Here is a 19731-nt window from a genome sequence, read left to right as displayed (position 1 = left end):
CAAACTAAAATCGAAATTGCAGTGTAAAAATAAAGCAGCCAGTGTTAACCCTGCACAGAAACAAAGTGACCCACCCAAATCTAACTCCCTCTGCAAATGTTATATATGCCCCTCCTGCCGTGCACATGGTTTTACCCAACTGCTAACAAATTTGCTGCTACGATCAGGTCTGTATTACCCCCATTAAGGAGTGTTCTCTGTCCGTCCATCCAGGGGCTCTGCCCCAGTGTTAACAAATAGAATTACATTTATATATTTATTTTATTTTGTGCTGTACCCCAGTATACTTACAGAAGTTGCTGTTTTTGGTACATCAAGGGGCTGCTCCGTTCATTAAGGGGTGCTCTGTCAGTCCATCCAGGGGCTCTGCCCCAGTGTTAAAAAATAAATAAAAGCTAAAAACAAAAAGCCTAAAATGATAAAAATATATATTTTTGTTTGTGCTGTATCCTAGTGTACTGTACAATTATTATTTTATTTTCATAAGTACTGTGACTATTATTTCCTACTGATACACGTATTGTGCGACGCTGTTGGTGAAGTCAACTGCAGTGTGTAATTATTAATATTATATATATTTCTGACTTATTTGTGCCATGCTGTCGGTGAAGTTCAACCCCACTTTCTGTTGATAATAGAGGCTACTACTAGTGCTGAAGCTGCTGCCACTAGTCATGACATTGACAATGCAAGTCCATCAATGTCATTTGCTAAGGCAGATGCCCAGGGTCATAAAAGGCTTAGGTCAGGGTATGTAAAATTATTTAATTATAGAGTGGTAAAGAAAAAAACAAAACAAGAGGAAAGTTAGCTGCAGAGGCAGTAAGAGGATCGACTTGCTTGACCAGTGCTCCAGCCCTCCACACTTTCACTCTCCTGGCCTCCTATGCAATCAGTGCTGGCAGAGAGAGGTAAGGCGCTGTCCATCCTGGACTGTAGTCTCTCCTCACTCACGCGTCTACCACCGCGGCAGCTCCCGATGTCAGCGATTCCCACACTTCACCGAACTGATTTCGACGGGGGTCACCTCCTTTACTCATAAGAGATCCCCCTGTCCTCCATCACTGCTCCTCACTGTTTCACAGGCTACCGGCTCTTTTCCAACTGCCGCACCAGCAGCCCCTTTTATAACCTCCTCTCTAACTGCTCGTGACTCCTGCTCCCCGGCTATGGCATGCGGATAATGCTGCCGTGGGGACAGTCTAGCAGCTTCTTCCCCCTCCACTGTATTATAGCAAACAAATTAACATTATTAACATTACACATACACATATACTAATATAGCTCCCTAATAGTAACCATGGATTACACTCTCCCCCTGGGGATTCCAACTTCATAGAAGGTGGAGATCACCATTACATGAACATAGCTATTACAACTATAACTTTATATTAGTCAAACTTACTAGTCATGGTTAAAATAAGGCCAAGGCATCAGTGCATAGGGGTGTAATACCAACGGAACTTCAGTAGGGGTCCCTAACGTATCATATGTGAAAATTTGTGGGGGCCTACGAATCCGTTGGGGCCTTGGGAGGGCCGCATGGGCGGCTTCCTCAACATTATACTCATCGATGACACTCTCTCCCAAGGGAGGATCACAAGAATGGTCCCATCCTCTTTCAGAAAATACGCTACTATCTCCCCTCCCCCACTCATCATTAGGGTTATTTAATGATGGCTCTGGGGGATTCACGGGAGTACCCATTTCGCCGACAGGTCCTAACAGGTTAGAGTCTTTATAATAACTCCCTGAACCATATTGCTCATCGAGTTCCATATCCATCTCTCCTCCTCTCCTGTCATCATCTAGATGGGAAGGAGCATCTTTTGGTAGCACTACCAATTGGCTATCTTCCTTCACTTCTTCTTCTGTTTCTTCCCACCTAATGTCTTGGGCTATTGGCAACAGATGGTGCCGATGATAAGTTACTAAAGGCCCTGGTATCAGCTGATATACTGGAAGGTCATTAAGTTGTTTTACGACAATGTAAGGTTTGAACTTCCATCGGTTATTTAATTTCTGACGACGGGGTAATCCTAGAAGTTTAACTAGTACCTTATCCCCAGGAAGTAATCAATGTTCCTTTACGTGACTATCATACCGCAATTTGTTCCGCTCCCCTAATTTCTTAGCTTCACGTTGAGCCAGTTGAAATGCCTCGTTCAGCTGCTGTCGTAATTGCTTGATATATTGACTGTGTGAAGTCCCAGATGACGAGCTAACCTGTGTTCCTAAGCTCACGTCTATGGGTAATCGAGCTTCTCGCCCAAACATTAGTAAATAGGGTGTGTATCCAGTAGCTTCATTCTTCGTGCAATTGTACGCATGCACTAAGTGTGATATGTATTGTTTCCAACAAGGTTTTCTTTTAAGACTCAATGTACCTAACATATTTAAAAGTGTTCGGTTGAAACGTTCAGGCTGAGGGTCTCCCTGAGGATGGTATGGTGTTGTTCTGGATTTCTTGATACCACAGCAGTTGCACAGTTCCCGAATTAATGCTAGTACAGGGGCTTCAGTTAAACTCTGTTTTAATTTTTGGAAAGCATCTTCACATTGTATATTCCATCTTTCTCCAAAGGGTTCATGTGGCCTGAAATATCTGTGCTCACTCATCTGCTTTGATGTTATCTTCTTATTATTGGGTGGATAACCCTTAGTCAGTTCGGTCAGAGGCTGAACAATCTTAGAGTAGAGTGGAACAAATTTTCGGTAATAGCCGCAAAACCCTATGAAAGACCTCAGATCTTTCAAGCTGTTGGGTCGAGGCCAGTTCACTACAGCGGTAACCTTGTCTGGATCTGTAGAAATTCCTTGCCTACTAACAATGTGTCCCAAATACTTCAGAACGGATTGACACAACTGACATTTCTCCACCGACAATTTCAACCCTCTGGCTTGAAGACGATCTAATACCTTTAATAACCTCTCATTATGTTCTTCCAGGGTGTTTCCAAATACAATTATATTGTCAAGATATACAAGTACCTCACGGTAACACATGTCCCCCACGGTTTTCTCCATCATTCTCTGAAAAGTAGCTGGAGCTCCTTTTATACCTTGGGACATCTTGAGGAATTCAAAAAATCCTATCGGACAGATGAAAGCGGTCTTGGCTCTATCATCAGCACTCATGGGTATTTGGTAATATCCGCTTCTTAAGTCCAACACAAAAAACCACTGGCTTCCCTGCAGACAATCCAGAGCTTCATCAATTTTGGGCAATGTATACTGATCAGGTATTGTATGGTTATTCAAGGTCCGATAGTCAATACAAAGCCTGATCTCTCCATTCTTCTTCCGAGCCACTACAATAGGGGATGCATAGGGGCTTTCTGAATCCACAATTACATGATTCTCTAGCAAGCCCTTTAGATGTTTCCTTTCCTCACATCTTCAAAATCAGCAGGGGCTAGCCGTCTCGACATTTCTCTAAAAGGGGTATCATCCATCAGTTTAATATTATGTTCCACCCCCGAGGCTGTTCCTAGGTCCCAGTCTCCTTTAGAGAATACCGATTCTCGTAGTTGTAGCTGGGCAAGCAACTTTATTTTACTATCATGGTCAATGTCACTACCATGAAAGCATGTGTCCAGAGCAGGAGATCCTTGATCTATACCCTCGCCAGTGGTTGCCTCACTCCCCGATGCTTCTAGTATACTGTCAATTTTCTGGCATATGTAATCACCGTTGAAGGAGTTCCCATGGCCTTTGTCCACACCCTGCTTATCACACCAAGTACTGAGATTTTTTAAACATATTGGTGTTAGTACCTACTATCACTGGTAACTTGCCATTGTCCCCAGGGGAATCAGGACAAACGAGGGCAACCAAAAGAACAGTCTCATTCGGAGTGATCAACCCAGGTTCGAATGTTATTCGGGTAACTACATACCCCAAATAGGGATACTTCTGCTCGCTGAGACCCCAGATGGTGAGTCCACTGAGGGGTTGGATAGGAACATCAGTCAGATGGGATTGGTACCAGGATTCAAAGATAATAGACACCTGAGATCCACTATCTATCAGTACTGTACATTCATGCCCGTTAACCAGGGCTTTTACCAATGGGGAGGGACCCATTAGACTGCCTGGAATGTTATCAGACCACAGAGCACTCCCCATAGCATGGACATTTATTATTGGGGAGCCTGTGAGGGGGTCACAGCGCTCCCATTGGGAGTTTTCCACCGGTTCTGTTCTCCGGCGAGTATAAGTATAATTCCCTCCTCGACTATTACTATTTACTGGACATTCAAAAGAGCGATGACCGGGCTGTACACACGAATAGCAGATAATAGGAGACCTATTTCCCACTCGTCGATTCACTCCCCGTCCCATACCTGAAGGCAGATCTTACCTAATACTACTACTACGATCCTCCTGAAGAGCTATCAGCTGGTCTATTTTTTTATTTTGTTCTTCTAATAACTTTAATAATCTTTCATCCAGAGTGGTTTTATCAGTAGCAGGTAACACCACCTTTACCTTTTTTATGGTCTTCTCATGATTTTCAATCTGTACTTCCTCCAGTTTAACCTCCCTTACTAGTTCATTTAAAGTCGGTGGGGTAGTCTTTGACAAGGTGCATCGTAACTTCTGCGCAATAGGGCTATTAGTAAGGGCCCCATTGAGCACTTGTTTAATCCGTCTCTCATCCACTTGCTCTTTATCAATACCCCCTTTATCAACAATCTTGTATATTAATCTATCTACTCGGTAAATGTAGTGCGTTAGTGTTTCTCCATACTCCTGATACGTGCTATTTAGTCTAGCTAACTGGTCTCCCACATCTTCCAATGTTCCATACGAGAAGTCTAGAGCCTCTATGCAGTCGGTTAGAGTGGCCTGGGTATTGCTCCTCCTGGTGGCTTGTATCACTCCCATGGCTGGACCCCTCAAACTTTCCACAACACGTTGCCGTTTTATGTGCTCAGGACACTGCCATTCTTCCGAATGCTGGATGGCAGCCTCCCTCCATAGTTCATAGGTCTCCTCTCCCGCCGGAACAGGTGTTATTCCTGAGAATATCCGTAGTTGACGATATCCTCCTTCAAAGTGCCACCTCTCCAAATGACTTACAACTTTATCTACTACTGCTTCGGCATGTGAAGCTATTGTGGGTTCTTTATCACAGGGTGGCTCTTGTCCTAAATGGTTATTGTGGGAATCTCCCCCAGAAAAGGGTGGTCGGTTATCATTGCTATCAACTGGGGAAGTCCCTTCCTCCCCATCATCGGGCCACAGCAGTTGAAATTTTATTCCAGGGACATTCTCCACGATGATCATGCCAGTAAGTAGTATGGGATCTAATAATGCATTATTGCTGATGAGCAAAGCAAAGGTATCCCCAACTTGTCCCCTCCACCGATCCACAATGTATGGTTGTATCACACCATATAGTTTTTTTATTTCCTTTAATACCAGTTCATCCCGAACGGCAATGAAATTTCCTCCTAACCCAAAACTGCACAAGGGATCTACTCCCTTCTCTTTACACCAACGATAAATGTCTTTTCCAGTCACCGCTTCCATTATGAATTATAGGTACACAGGAGAAGTCCGCTTATCTTAGGATCTCAGCAGTGCCTCCATAAATGTAACCCTCTTTCCACACTAATCTATTGATTGATTACCCTAAATGTGCCTCCACCCAAGCTATGAGATTATTTTGGTTGGGCTTGCTTGGGTAAGCCCTATCCCCTAATAAGGTGATTCTTCAATATATATTCATGTGCATGTAAATACAACTTCCCTTTGACTTTAATATACCTGTTCTCTTTTCCAGCTCTCTCCATACGACTTCCAGCAACACTAGGAAAAATGGTAAGTATAGTAGTTTTAATGTCACAGTAATAAATATTTAATAACATTACATAGCCATATATGAATATATAAATATATTTCTTAATATACTCCTTTTTCCCTTTCTAAACTATTTGCCTTAGTGTGCCTATACAATTATAAATGCATGCAACACAAAAAAACTCTCCGCCTTCTCTTAGGCAACAAATAACCCGGGTACCCTTGTCCTGTTAGTGCACTCGTTGGGGCCCTGGGGTTCCTGAGTTAGAGTTATAGTAGTATCTGGAAGGATATCTTTTCATTACAATGTTGCAATCCTGCTATAAATAGCAAATCAGGTAATCTCTACTGAATATTAATGGGGTCCATGGGGCCGATATTCCCATCTGTTGCTCTAACTGTGATCTGAATAATCTGTAGATACTTCCCCTTAATAATTTCCGGCACTGTCTTTGAAGTATCAGTTTTCTCTGGTACAGAAAGGATAATACGAGCCTTTGTTTACTGTTGTAGCATTTTGTGTCCAATAAATTATGACTTGCAGCTATGTAGAATTCAGTGTCTGCTAGACTGCGACTGCTACTTATGTTTCCTTTCTAGCTGTCCAAAGGGAAGTTTTTTTCATAGGTAACAAAGTCTTCTGTCTAACTAGTAACCAAATTGTTTCTCACAGACTGGTGACTGCAGCAGATGTCCTTTTCTGTACTATGCAGCCTCCAACAGATGATATAAATAACATATGCAGTAGTATCTATATGGGAAGCTGTAACCTTTAATATGTCTTACAATTGTCCAGTATGTCATGTATAGCAAAGGTTTCAGCAGTCTCTTGTATGGTATCTCGGCCAATATGCTATATAATGGTTACTATTAATGTATTTAATCCTTTCACTAAATATCAGCATCATCTTATAATACTGTATAATTGTATTCAGCAGGTATATAACTGATTCTGCTATAAGCAATGCCTGTATCTAAGGTTATATGTACAACTCCTGTAGCTACATTGATAAGTGTCATGCAGCTGGGGTTGTATAGTGCATAGTGGGAGTTTACTTAACCCCACTTCTCAGCTGCTGTGCTCCCTCTGTGACTAGGCCACTCCCCCAACTCTATGCTGAATGACTCACCCAGTCATACCACACCGAATTTGGGTCTATGGGTCTGTGCTGTAGCCTAGCCCCTTCGATTCTTTAGGGAGGCTGTCCCTACTTCTACCAGCCACTGAATTTGGAGGATCGACTTGCTTGACCAGTGCTCCAGCCCTCCACACTGTCACTCTCCTGGCCTCCTATGCAATCAGTGCTGGCAGAGAGAGGTAAGGCGCTGTCCATCCTGGACTGTAGTCTCTCCTCACTCACGCGTCTACCACCGCGGCAGCTCCCGGTGTCAGCAATTCCCACACTTCACTGAACTGATTTTGACGGGGGTCACCTCCTTTACTCATAAGAGATCCCCCTGTCCTCCATCACTGCTCCTCACTGTTTCACAGGCTACCGGCTCTTTTCCAACTGCCGCACCAGCAGCCCCTTTTATAACCTCCTCTCTAACTGCTCGTGACTCCTGCTCCCCGGCTATGGCATGCGGATAATGCTGCCGTGGGGACAGTCTAGCAGCTTCTTCCCCCTCCACTGTATTATAGCATACAAATTAACATTATTAACATTACACATACACATATACTAATATAGCTCCCTAATAGTAACCATGGATTACAACAGCCTTGCCCCCGGTGACTAAAAACCTAGTTTTAGTCCTGTTAAGGCACATGTATTAACTACAATAATTATCTAAGACAGTAATTATCATTATAAGGCCGCTTCACGGCAGGACACAGGATCAGACACTGGAATCAACACTGGAATCGACACAGGAACCGACACTCAAAGCAGCTAGACAGACACTGCTAGACAGGAGCTCAGAAACTGGCAGGGACTAGCTCAGAACTCAAGAACTCTGGAACCCAGGAAACCTGGAAATCTGGAAATATCACCAGCGTCTGTGAATTGCACTGAGCCAGCATATAACAGAGAGTCTTAATTAATTATGTCGTGCAGCTGCCCTGCTGCACAACTGAGAGGTGCAATCAACAGACAGGTGAGGCTGAACACATGGGAACAAGCTGCAATCACACAGACTCACCACTGGCAGCAAACAAGAATCTTCTTAAACCAGAGCAACAGGAAATCCTGGCCTGCAAGACTACTTATAAACATAAAATAGGAATGAACCACTACCTGTGGTTCATAACAGTACCCTCTCTTTAAGGGTGGGCTCCGAACACCCCATGATACCCACGGGGAACAGAAACAGAAGTATAACATAAAATACATAACCAAAAATGCAAAACAGGAATGAGCCACAGCCGTGGCTCATAACACCTATAGGCTTCTATCGCACTGCCCCTTCTTACCACAAGAGCTGTCCTTTGTGATTTTCTTCATGCATATGGCATTAGTAAATGCTGATATGCACTCTGAGAGTGGGGGGATGCTTTCTCAATAGGTGCCGAACCAAGGACCCCTTGGGACCCATAAGGCCCTAGGCAGGCGCCTAGGTTGCTTTGTGGGAAATCCGGCCTGCATGCAACTTAGTCATCCACATGTGCCCCTAATGGCCTAATATTGGCATCACCTCCTTACTGTATGTACCGTAATAATCCTGGTCCACTGCAGAGTTCAGAGTAGAGCCATACATGTCACACCCATATAAAATAAATTAACCATCAATGTAAATAAAAATAAGAATTTTATAATGTATAGTACATACTATATGACTGATTTAGGTACAAGCAGATGATCATGTAACACTAACAAATACATTAGGTATATAGCACCTATTATTTAATTAAACAAGAAAATGAGGAGCTGAATCCTACTTAAGTACAGTAATTAAAAATGAAAAAAAAAATATTTTGACAAGAAGATTGCGAGGGAGTCTAGTCAACTTCCTGTTGGTGGGCAGCTGTGTGTAGATATCCAATATATTTCGGCTACAGTATATGGACAGCCTTTTTCAAGTATAGACTTCTCTATGTCCCCTTTCATTTTCTGCTTTCCTTTTTTTTATCTCATTTTATTCTCAACTCTAACTACTGCTATAATCTATCACATTGCTCTTTTTGCTATTTTTTTTTGTATACCTCTCTCTTTTTTGTTCACCCTACATAACCTTAATCATTAAAAACATTTTCTTTATCCTTGATTAAACAGAATTCAGTTCATGACAGGCAAAGATTTAGTTCAGACAGCAAATAGTCACAGGCAGGAGTCAGATACCAGCAGACAGGATACAAAATAGCACAAAGCAGGAGTATGGAAGCACTAGGATGTGAACACTATGGGATAGATTTACTAACTACCCCTACATGTATACCTGGCAAGGTCTGTCTGAAACAGATTTCTATGTAATGTATCTGTCACCAGTAAACATCAGGTATGGGCCAGTCCTAGATGACATAATAACATATGACTGAATTCTACTTAGAGCTACAAGGCAGGTACAAAACACAAACAGCATCAGTTAATGTATAATTACCAAAATATCTGCACAGATAGACAGTTTCTTGCTGTTTCAAACATCTTGCACTTCTGTGTGTTTCTCAGATGCAACCTTGTTCTTCAAGTGTTCTTTATTGTCTCTGTAATGGTTTAAAACTAGTCCCTAAGACATACTGTAGCTTCCAAAACATAGTCCTCAAGGCACCTTGATGGTCTAGGTTTTAAAGATAACCAAGCTTGGACACAGGTGACTTAATTTGTATCTCAATTAAATCTATTTAACCATCTGTGCTCATTAGCCATGGATATCCTTAAAACCTGGAACGTTAGGGTGCAGAAGACCGCATTTGGGTTCCACTGCAGTAAGAAATTAGCTATTTAAACTGCTTGCAAACCTTCGTGCACAAGAACATTATTTAAATACTAAATAAAAAAGACATACAATGGCTACAAAGGTGTTCACTACCCTTGGGCTATTTTGCATTTTTCTGTGCTACAACATGGAACCATGATGGATTTAGAATTTAATAGAAATGTATTCCCATTAATCAGCACAATGTAATTTTAATCCAGCCATTTGTCAAAATTAATTAGGAATAAAAAACTGAAAATAAGTGATTGCATTAGTATTCACCACACTGCTCTTGTATATCCATACTAGATTTATTTTTATGTAACCAACTATCTTCACAGCTTAGTTTATTTTAATCCACCTGAGTGCAGGTAAGGTGTGTCAGATGGCTTCATCATTAATACACCTGTCTCTGTTTGTCCCCCTGGGAAGAAGACTTCAAAATGAAGACAAAGAACATTCCAAGAAGATCTGGAGCAAGATTATTAAAATGTATCAATCAGGAGAGTACAAATATATTTCTAAGGCATGGTTAGGTCCATCATAAACGAATGAAGAAACCATGGAACAACTGTGAATCTGCTTAGAACAAGCCATCCTCCAAAACCGAGTGCCTGGGTGAGAAGTGCTGTAACAATGGAGTCAACATGAGGCCAATGGCAATTCTAAAGGAGTTACAGTCTTCCATGACAGAGTTGGGTGTAACTGTGCATGGGACAACCATAACACATACATTTCATACATCTTGGTTGAATGGGACGTAGAGGTTTTGTTGAAAAACTTACATCAAGGCCTGTCTACAATTTACCCAAAGACATGTGGGAGGCATGACCTCTAAGATTCCATGGTATGATGTCCAAAACGGATAGACACTTATACAAATAGACTCAAAACTGTAATTGCTGACAAAAGTGGCTCTACCAAGTATTAAATCGGGGTAAAGGTGGTGACTTTTACTGCAATCCCTTATTTTCAGCTTTGTTGTTCCTATTTAATCTTGAGAAATGGTTGGATTAAAATATATTTCTTTTTGCACATTTCTTTTTACACATCGACAACTTTGTGTTGATTAGTGTGAATAGGTTTCAATTAAATTCATCATGTCTCCATGTTGTAACTAACACAGCAACATGTGTATAAACGAGGGATGTGCAGTCAGGGGAGTGCCTGCCCTGTCATTAATGATTAAAAAAATACAAAGAAGATACTTATGACTAGTGATGAGCGGGTTCGGTTCCTCGGAAACCGAACCCCCCCCGAACTTCACCCATTTTACACGGGTCCGAGGCATACTCGGATTCTCCCGTATGGCTCGGTTAACCCGAGCGCACCCAAACGTCATCATCCCGCTGTCGGATTCTCGCGAGATTCGGATTCTATATAAGCAGCCGCGCGTCGCCGCCATTTTCACTCGTGCATTGGAAATGTTAGGGAGAGGACATGGCTGGCGTTTGAACTTGATTGTGCTTTATTTCTTTATTGTGGGGAGGACTGGGGAGCAGCTGTATAATATAGGAGGAGTACAGTGCAGAGTTTTGCTGATCAGTGACCACCAGTTTTATCCGTTCTCTGCCTGAAAAAAACGCTCCTTATCTGTGCTCAGTGTGCTGCATATATCTGTGCTCACACTGCTTAATTGTGGGGACTGGGGAGCAGCTGTATTATATAGGAGGAGTACAGTGCAGAGTTTTGCTGACAGTGACCACCAGTATACGTTGTCTGCCTGAAACAAACGCTCCTTATCTGTGCTCAGTGTGCTGCATATATCTGTGCTCACACTGCTTAATTGTGGGGACTGGGGAGCAGCCGTGTTATATAGGAGGAGTACAGTGCAGAGTTTTGCTGACAGTGACCACCAGTATATGTTGTCTGCCTGAAAAACGCTCCATATCTGTGCTCAGTGTGCTGCATATATCTGTGCTCACACTGCTGTATTGTGGGCACTGGGGACCACCAGTATATTATATAGGAGGAGTACAGTGCAGAGTCTTGCTGACCAGTGACCACCAGTATACGTTGTCTGCCTGAAAAACACTCCATATCTGTGCTGCATTGTAGTATATAGTAGGAGTACAGTGCATAATTTTGCTGACCACCAGTATATAATATATAGGAGTACGGTACAGAAGGCCACTGCTGTACCTACCTCTGTGTCGTCAAGTATACTATCCATCCATACCTGTGGTGCATTTCAGTTTTGAACAGTTTGCTGACCACCAGTATATAATATATATAGCAGTACGGTACAGTAGGCCACTGCTGTACCTACCTCTGTGTCGTCAAGTATACTATCCATCCATACCTGTGGTGCATTTCAGTTTTGTACAGTTTGCTGACCACCAGTATATAATATATATAGCAGTACGGTACAGTAGGCCACTGCTGTACCTACCTCTGTGTCGTCAAGTATACTATCCATCCATACCTGTGGTGCATTTCAGTTGTGCACAGTATATATAGTAGTAGGCCATTGCTATTGATACTGGCATATAATTCCACACATTAAAAAATGGAGAACAAAAATGTGGAGGTTAAAATAGGGAAAGATCAAGATCCACTTCCACCTCGTGCTGAAGCTGCTGCCACTAGTCATGGCCGAGACGATGAAATGCCATCAACGTAGTCTGCCAATGCCGATGCCCAATGTTATAGTAGAGAGCATGTAAAATCCAAAAAACAAAAGTTCAGTAAAATGACCCAAAAATCAAAATTGAAAGCGTCTGATGAGAAGCGTAAACTTGCCAATATGCCATTTACGACACGGAGTGGCAAGGAACGGCTGAGGCCCTGGCCTATGTTCATGGCTAGTGGTTCAGATTCACATGAGGATGGAAGCACTCATCCTCTCGCTAGAAAAATGAAAAGACTTAAGCTGGCAAAAGCACAGCAAAGAACTGTGCGTTCTTCTAAATCACAAATCCCCAAGGAGAGAGAGTCCAATTGTGTCGGTTGCGATGCCTGACCTTCCCAACACTGGACGGGAAGAGCTTGCGCCTTCCACCATTTGCATGCCCCCTGCAAGTACTGGAAGGAGCACCCGCAGTCCAGTTCCTGATAGTCAAATTGAAGATGTCACTATTGAAGTACACCAGGATGAGGATATGGGTGTTGTTGGCGCTGGGGAGGAAATTGACAAGGAGGATTCTGATGGTGAGGTGGTTTGTATAAGTCAGGCAGCCGGGGAGACACCTGTTGTCCGTGGGACGTATATGGCCATTGACATGCCTGGTCAAAATACAAAAAAAATCAGCTCTTCGTGTGGAATTATTTCAACACAAATGCGGACAACAGGTGTCAAGCCGTGTGTTGCCTTTGTCAAGCTGTAATAAGTAGGGGTAAGGACGTTAACCACCTAGGAACATCCTCCCTTATACGTCACCTGGACCGCATTCATCAGAAGTCAGTGACAAGTTCAAAAACTTTGGGTGGCAGCGGAAGGAGTCCACTGACAACTAAATCCCTTCCTCTTGTAACCAAGCTCCTGCAAACCACACCACCAACTCCCTCAGTGTCAATTCCTCCTTACCCAGGAAAGCCAATAGTCCTGCAGGCCATGTCACTGTCAAGTCTGACGAGTCCTCTCCTGCCTGGGATTCCTCCGATGCATCCTTGAGTGTAATGCCTACTGCTGCTGGCGCTGCTGTTGTTGCTGCTGGGAGTCGATCGTCATCCCAGAGGGGAAGTCGGAAGACCACTTGTACTACTTCCAGTAAGCAATTGACTGTCCAACAGTCCTTTGCGAGGAAGATGAAATATCACAGCAGTCATCCTGCTGCAAAGTAGATAACTCAGGCCTTGGCAGCCTGGGCGGTGAGAAACGTGGTCCCGGTATCCACCGTTAATTCAGAGGCAACTAAAGACTTGATTGAGGTACTGTGTCCCCGGTACCAAATACCATCTAGGTTCCATTTCTCTAGGCAGGCGATACCGAAAACGTACACAGACCTCAGAAAAAGAGTCACCAGTGTCCTAAAAGATGCAGTTGTACCCAATGTCCACTTAACCACGGACATGTGGACAAGTGGAGCAGGGCAGACTCAGGACTATATGACTGTGACAGCCCACTGGGTAGATGTATTGCCTCCTGCAGCAAGAACAGCAGCGGCAGCACCAATAGCAGCATGTCGCAAACGCCAACTCGTTCCTAGGCAGGCTACGCTTTGTATCACCGCTTTCCAGAATAGCCACACAGCTGACAACCTCTTACAGAAACTGAGGAACATCATCGCAGAATGGCTTACCCCAATTGGACTCTCCTGGGGATTTGTGACATCGGACAACGCCACCAATATTGTGCATGCATTACATCTGGGCAAATTCCAGCACGTCCCATGTTTTGCACATACATTGAATTTGGTGGTGCAGAATTATTTAAAAAACGACAGAGGCGTGCAAGAGATGCTGTCGGTGGCCCGAAGAATTGCGGGCCACTTTCGGCATTCAGCCACCGCGTGCCGAAGACTGGAGCACCACCAAACATTCCTGAACCTGCCCTGCCATCATCTGAAGCAAGAGCTGGTAACGAGGTGGAATTCAACCCTCTATGTGCTTCAGAGGATGGAGGAGCAGCAAAAGGCCATTCAAGCCTATACATCTGCCCACGATATAGGCAAAGGAGGGGGAATGCACCTGACTCAAGCGCAGTGGAGAATGATTTCAACGTTGTGCAAGGTTCTGCAACCCTTTGAACTTGCCACACGTGAAGTCAGTTCAGACACTGCCAGCCTGAGTCAGGTCATTCCCCTCATCAGGCTTTTGCAGAAGAAGCTGGAGACATTGAAGGAGGAGCTAAAACAGAGCGATTCCGCTAGACATGTGGGACTTGTGGATGGAGCCCATAATTCGCTTAACCAGGATTCACGGGTGGTCAATCTGTTGAAATCAGAGCACTACATTTTGGCCACCGTGCTCGATCCTAGATTTAAAACCTACGTTGTATCTCTCTTTCCGGCAGACACAAGTCTGCAGAGGTTCAAAGACCTGCTGGTGAGAAAATTGTCAAGTCAAGCGGAACGTGACCCGTCAACATCTCCTCCTTCACATTCTCCCGCAACTGGGGGTGCGAGAAAAAGGCTAAGAATTCCGAGCCCACCCACTGGCGGTGATGCAGGGCAGTCTGTAGTGAGTGCTGACATCTGGTCCGGACTGAAGGACCTGCCAACGATTACTGACATGTCGTCTACTGTCACTGCATATGATTCTCTCACCATTGAAAGAATGGTGGAGGATTATATGAGTGACCGCATCCAAGTAGGCACGTCAGACAGTCCGTACGTATACTGGCAGGAAAAAGAGGCAATTTGGAGGCCCTTGCACAAACTGGCTTTATTCTACCTAAGTTGCCCTCCCTCCAGTGTGTACTCCGAAAGAGTGTTTAGTGCAGCCGCTCACCTTGTCAGCAATCAGCGTACGAGGTTACTTCCAGAAAATGTGGAGAAGATGATGTTCATCAAAATGAATTATAATCAATTCCTCCATGGAGACATTCACCAGCAGCAATTGCCTCCAGAAAGTACACAGGGACCTGAGATGGTGCATTCCAGTGGGGACGAATTAATAATCTGTGAGGAGGGGGATGTACACAGTGAAAGGGGTGAGGAATCGGAGGATGATGATGAGGTGGACATCTTGCCTCTGTAGAGCCAGTTTGTGCAAGGAGAGATTGATTGCTTCTTTTTTTGGTGGGGGCCCAAACCAACCAGTCATTTCAGTCACAGTCGTTTGGCAGACCCTGTCGCTGAAATGATGGGTTCGTTAAAGTGTGCATGTCCTGTTTATACAACATAAGGGAGGGTGGGAGGGCCCAAGGACAATTCCATCTTGCACCTCTTTTTTCTTTCATTTTTCTTTGCATCATGTGCTGTTTGGGGACAATTTTTTTGAAGTGCCATCCTGCCTGACACTGCAGTGCCACTCCTAGATGGGCCAGGTGTTTGTGTCGGCCACTTGTGTCGCTTAGCTTAGACACACAGCGACCTTGGTGCGCCTCTTTCATTTTTCTTTGCATCATGTGCTGTTTGGGGACAATTTTTTTGAAGTGCCATCCTGCCTGACACTGCAGTGCCACTCCTAGATGGGCCAGGTGTTTGTGTCGGCCACTTGTGTTGCTTAGCTTAGTCACACAGTGACCTTGGTGCGCCTCTTTTTTTCTTTGCATCATGTGCTGTTTGGGGACAATTTTTTTGAAGTGCCATCCTGCCTGACCCTGCAGTGTTACTCCTAGATAGGCCAGGTGTTTGTGTCGGCCACTTGGGTCGCTTAGCTTAGCCATCCAGCGACCTCGTGAAAATTTTAGGACTAAAAATAATATTGTGAGGTGTGAGGTGTTCAGAATAGACTGAAAATGAGTGGAAATTATGGTTATTGAGGTTAATAATACTATGGGATCAAAATGACCCCCAAATTCTATGATTTAAGCTGTTTTTGAGGGTTTTTTTGTAAAAAAAAACGAATCCAAAACACACCCGAATCCGACAAAAAATTTTCAGGGAGGTTTTGCCAAAACGCGTCCGAATCCAAAACACGGCCGCGGAACCGAATCCAAAACCAAAACACAAAACCCGAAAAATGTCCGGTGCACATCACTACTTATGACACATATTCTGTGTCATAAGTATCTCCTTTATATTAATGTAATAATTTTTACTGTTAAACTGGGTTTGGGAGGCACCCGCAGGGGCCATAGCGGGGGGCAGGGCCATGCCACGGGCTGTAAAAGCCCATTGAAAATCTATTGGAAAGCGGTACCAACTAAAGTGCTGCCTTGATACAGGGACGTGCTTTCAACCCATGAAAGCACGCCCCTGTCAGTGGGGCCAGATGTCACTGGATCTGCTGTCATCACTGTGTGGGTGCAGGCAAACCAGCGGGGACACGGTGAAGGTGCGGGCGTCAGTGGTGGTGGAGGTGATAGCATTAGCGGCAGGCAGGGATCCGAGATCCCTGCCTTCCATTCTGCAGAGTTTGGCAGCGGAGCGGTACCAATTTAAAAAATGGCGCCTCAGCATCATTTTTGAAATTTAAGAGGGCTGCTCTGAGCCAATCATGGCTCACCGCTTCATCACCCCGCCCCCTCTGGCTGACTTATATAAGTCAGCATGAGGCAGCGGCTGTCAGTCCGAAGGCGGAGGAGCATTGAAGAGCTCCTGGAAGTCCGAGATGGGCGGTGGCCATGAAAAAGAGCTTAAAGGCCACCTGGGGGTGGTAGCCTTTAAGCTCTTTTTCATGGCTGCCATCCCCCAGGTGAAGATGCCAGAGGAAGATACCAGAAGCCCTGGGGAGGTGGCGGCCATTAAAAAGAGCATAAAGTCCGCCGCCCCCCAGCTGACAATGCTGGAAGCCCTGGGAAGGCAGCAGCCAATGAAAAGAGCTTAAAGTCCGCCACCTCCCAGGTGAAGACGCTTTAGGAAGACATCCAGAGCCCTGGGAAGGTGATGGCCATGAAAAAGAGCTTATAGCCCCCCCACCCCCCCCCCCCCCCGGGTAAAACGTTTTTTTTTTTAAACGTGAGTTGTTTTTATTTCAAGATTTTCTTTACAAGCAGACTACAGGTGCCAGCGGGCCCTTTATGTCCAGGCATTCTGGCACTTGTGGTTCTCTAAGAGCCAGCATGCTGGGGAAGGCTTGCTGGGACCTGTAGGCTGCCTGTAAAGAACAATATTAACATACAATGAACCCCACACCCACCACCACCAGGGGTGCAGGGCATAGTTGGTTGTTGCTCGGGAGGGGGGACCCCATTTTTATTTTTTAGGGCCCCTCTTTCTGAGGAATTCCAGCCCTGGGCTGACTGGTTTGGGGGGCTGTTTAATGTTATGGCAGGGGAATCCCACACTGAGTGTCTCCCCTGCTATGGCATCATCCCCTGGCTGGTTCAACCTGGTGCTGGTTTTAGTGATGTATGAGGGACTCTACACTGGTACTGGTTTTAGTAATGTATAAACCCAAGGTTGGGTGAATACCTTTTATAGGTAATGCAATTCCAATTATTTATTATAACCAATGCATACATAAATGCATATATAAAAATATTTTTTTTTGTGGAAAACACATTAATCAGCTTATTAAATCACATTTGGAAAAGGAATTGTGATCTAAAGCATATCAAGAAAAATATGTGTCTAATTACATTTCCAAAGATCAACTCAACTGCTGCTGAAATCTTAGTATGGGCCTAATTCAGACTGGATCGTTATTGAGACAGAAATTGCGATTTTCTCAATCCTGCTCTGCTAAAAAACACATGTGAAGAGCCGCCCAGAAAGATAAAAGACGCCCACTGATGCATTTGCAAATTTGTGTATGCATTCTCATAATTGCGATGCATATGAAGAAATTGAGTACCATCGATAATTCCGGTTGACCCATGCATGTGCAGTCATGTTTTTAATTACAGCAATCACAGGTGACGTCAGATGCACGCCCCAAAAACAGCCATGACACGCCTGCATTTTCCTAACAACTGCCCACAAATGACACGTAGCCTCCCATAAATGATCACTTCCTTGCAATCACTACACAATCTCACTTTGCTGGGCCTGCGATCACTTTGCGAACACATTTCGGCTTTCTCTCAATTTGCAAATTTTCAATTTTGCAACTGAAGCTGAATAAGGCCCTATATTCCTATAATCTAATCTAATTTCCTACTATATAGTACAGCACCTTCCAATTTTTAATTAAGAGAGAATTAGGGCTTTCAAAGATCTTCTCATGGAGATAGACCTGCTGTGACTGGTCATTGACTCATTGCACCCCTGTTGTTTTTTCTTGGTTTTTCTGTTGATTCTTTTTTTTTTTTTTTTTTTTAATGGAACAGTGCCCCACATGAAGATACATGACAACTGGAAAGTTGTATCCTCATGACAAGAAAATTAATATATTAATAAATGAATATCAGAATTTATTTTTCAGATTTCTATCTTCATTAATTCTTTTTAACCTTTTTTTTTTCGTATTATTTTAATTTGATCTTTTTTATGTTTATTCACTTTTTCTTTTTTCTTCTGTTGTTTTTTTTCCCTCTTGAGGACTAAGCCTTGGATTCAGCCTGGGCAGGAGGTATTAAAATAAGACCCTGTGACTCAACAGCTGAGACTCAGGTACTTCAAGTTACACTCTAAACTAGTGATGTGCACTGGACATTTTTTGGGTTTTGTGTGATTTGGTTTTGGATTCGGTTCCGCTGCCGTGTTTTGGATTCGGACGCGTTTTGGCAAAACCTCCCTGAAAAATTGTTGTCGGATTCAGGTGTGTTTTGGATTCGGGTATTTTTTTACAAAAAACCCTCAAAAACAGCTTAAATCGTAGAATTTGGGGGTCATTTTGATCCCATAGTATTATTAACCTCAATAACCATAATTTCCACTCATTTCCAGTCTATTCTGAACACCTCACACCTCACAATATTATTTTTAGTCCAAAAATTTGCACAGAGGTCATTGGATGACTAAGCTAAGCGACCCAAGTGGCCGACACAAACACCTGGCCCATCTAGGAGTGGCACTGCAGTGTCAGACAGGATGGCACTTCAAAAAATAGTCCCCAAACAGCACATGATGCAAAGAAAAAAAGAGGTGAACCAAGGTTGCTGGATGGCTAAGCTAAGTGACCCAAGTGGCCGACACAAACACCTGGCCCATCTAGGAGTGGCACTGCAGTGTCAGACAGGATGGCACTTCAAAAAATAGTCCCCAAACAGCACATGATGCAAAGAAAAAAAGAGGTGAACCAAGGTCGCTGGATGGCTAAGCTAAGCGACCCAAGTGGCCGACACAAACACCTGGCCCATCTAGGAGTGGCACTGCAGTGTCAGACAGGATGGCCGATTTAAAAAATAGCCCCCGAACAGCACATGATGCAAAGAAAAAAAGAGGTGCACCAAGGTTGCTGGATGGCTAAGCTAAGCGACCCAAGTGGCCGACACAAACACCTGGCTCACCTAGGAGTGGCACTGCAGTTTTCTAGCGAGAAGATGAGTGCTTCCATCCTCATGTGAATCTGAACCACTAGCCATGAACATAGGCCAGGGCCTCAGCCAATCCTTGCAACTCCGTGTCGTAAATGGCATAT

The 19731-nt window shown here is 44.0% G+C and overlaps 1 long non-coding RNA gene across 1 annotated transcript; it reads right to left on the bottom strand.

Annotated features, from left to right (window-relative positions):
* Window positions 1–745: 745 nt before the first annotated feature.
* On the bottom strand, window positions 746–7437 carry LOC134947548 (uncharacterized). The gene is made up of 3 exons (XR_010182610.1): window positions 6939–7437; window positions 5776–5817; window positions 746–1224 (listed from the first exon to the last, which is right to left on the bottom strand). It is a non-coding gene; the product is annotated as an uncharacterized LOC134947548 (long non-coding RNA).
* Between the last annotated feature and the right edge of the window lie 12294 nt (window positions 7438–19731).

Source organism: Pseudophryne corroboree, chromosome 8 (genome assembly GCF_028390025.1).
Source record: "Pseudophryne corroboree isolate aPseCor3 chromosome 8, aPseCor3.hap2, whole genome shotgun sequence".
Lineage (NCBI taxonomy): Eukaryota > Metazoa > Chordata > Amphibia > Anura > Myobatrachidae > Pseudophryne > Pseudophryne corroboree.
Note: the sequence above shows the minus strand (reverse complement) of the source record. Positions and strands in the feature narration are given on the sequence as shown.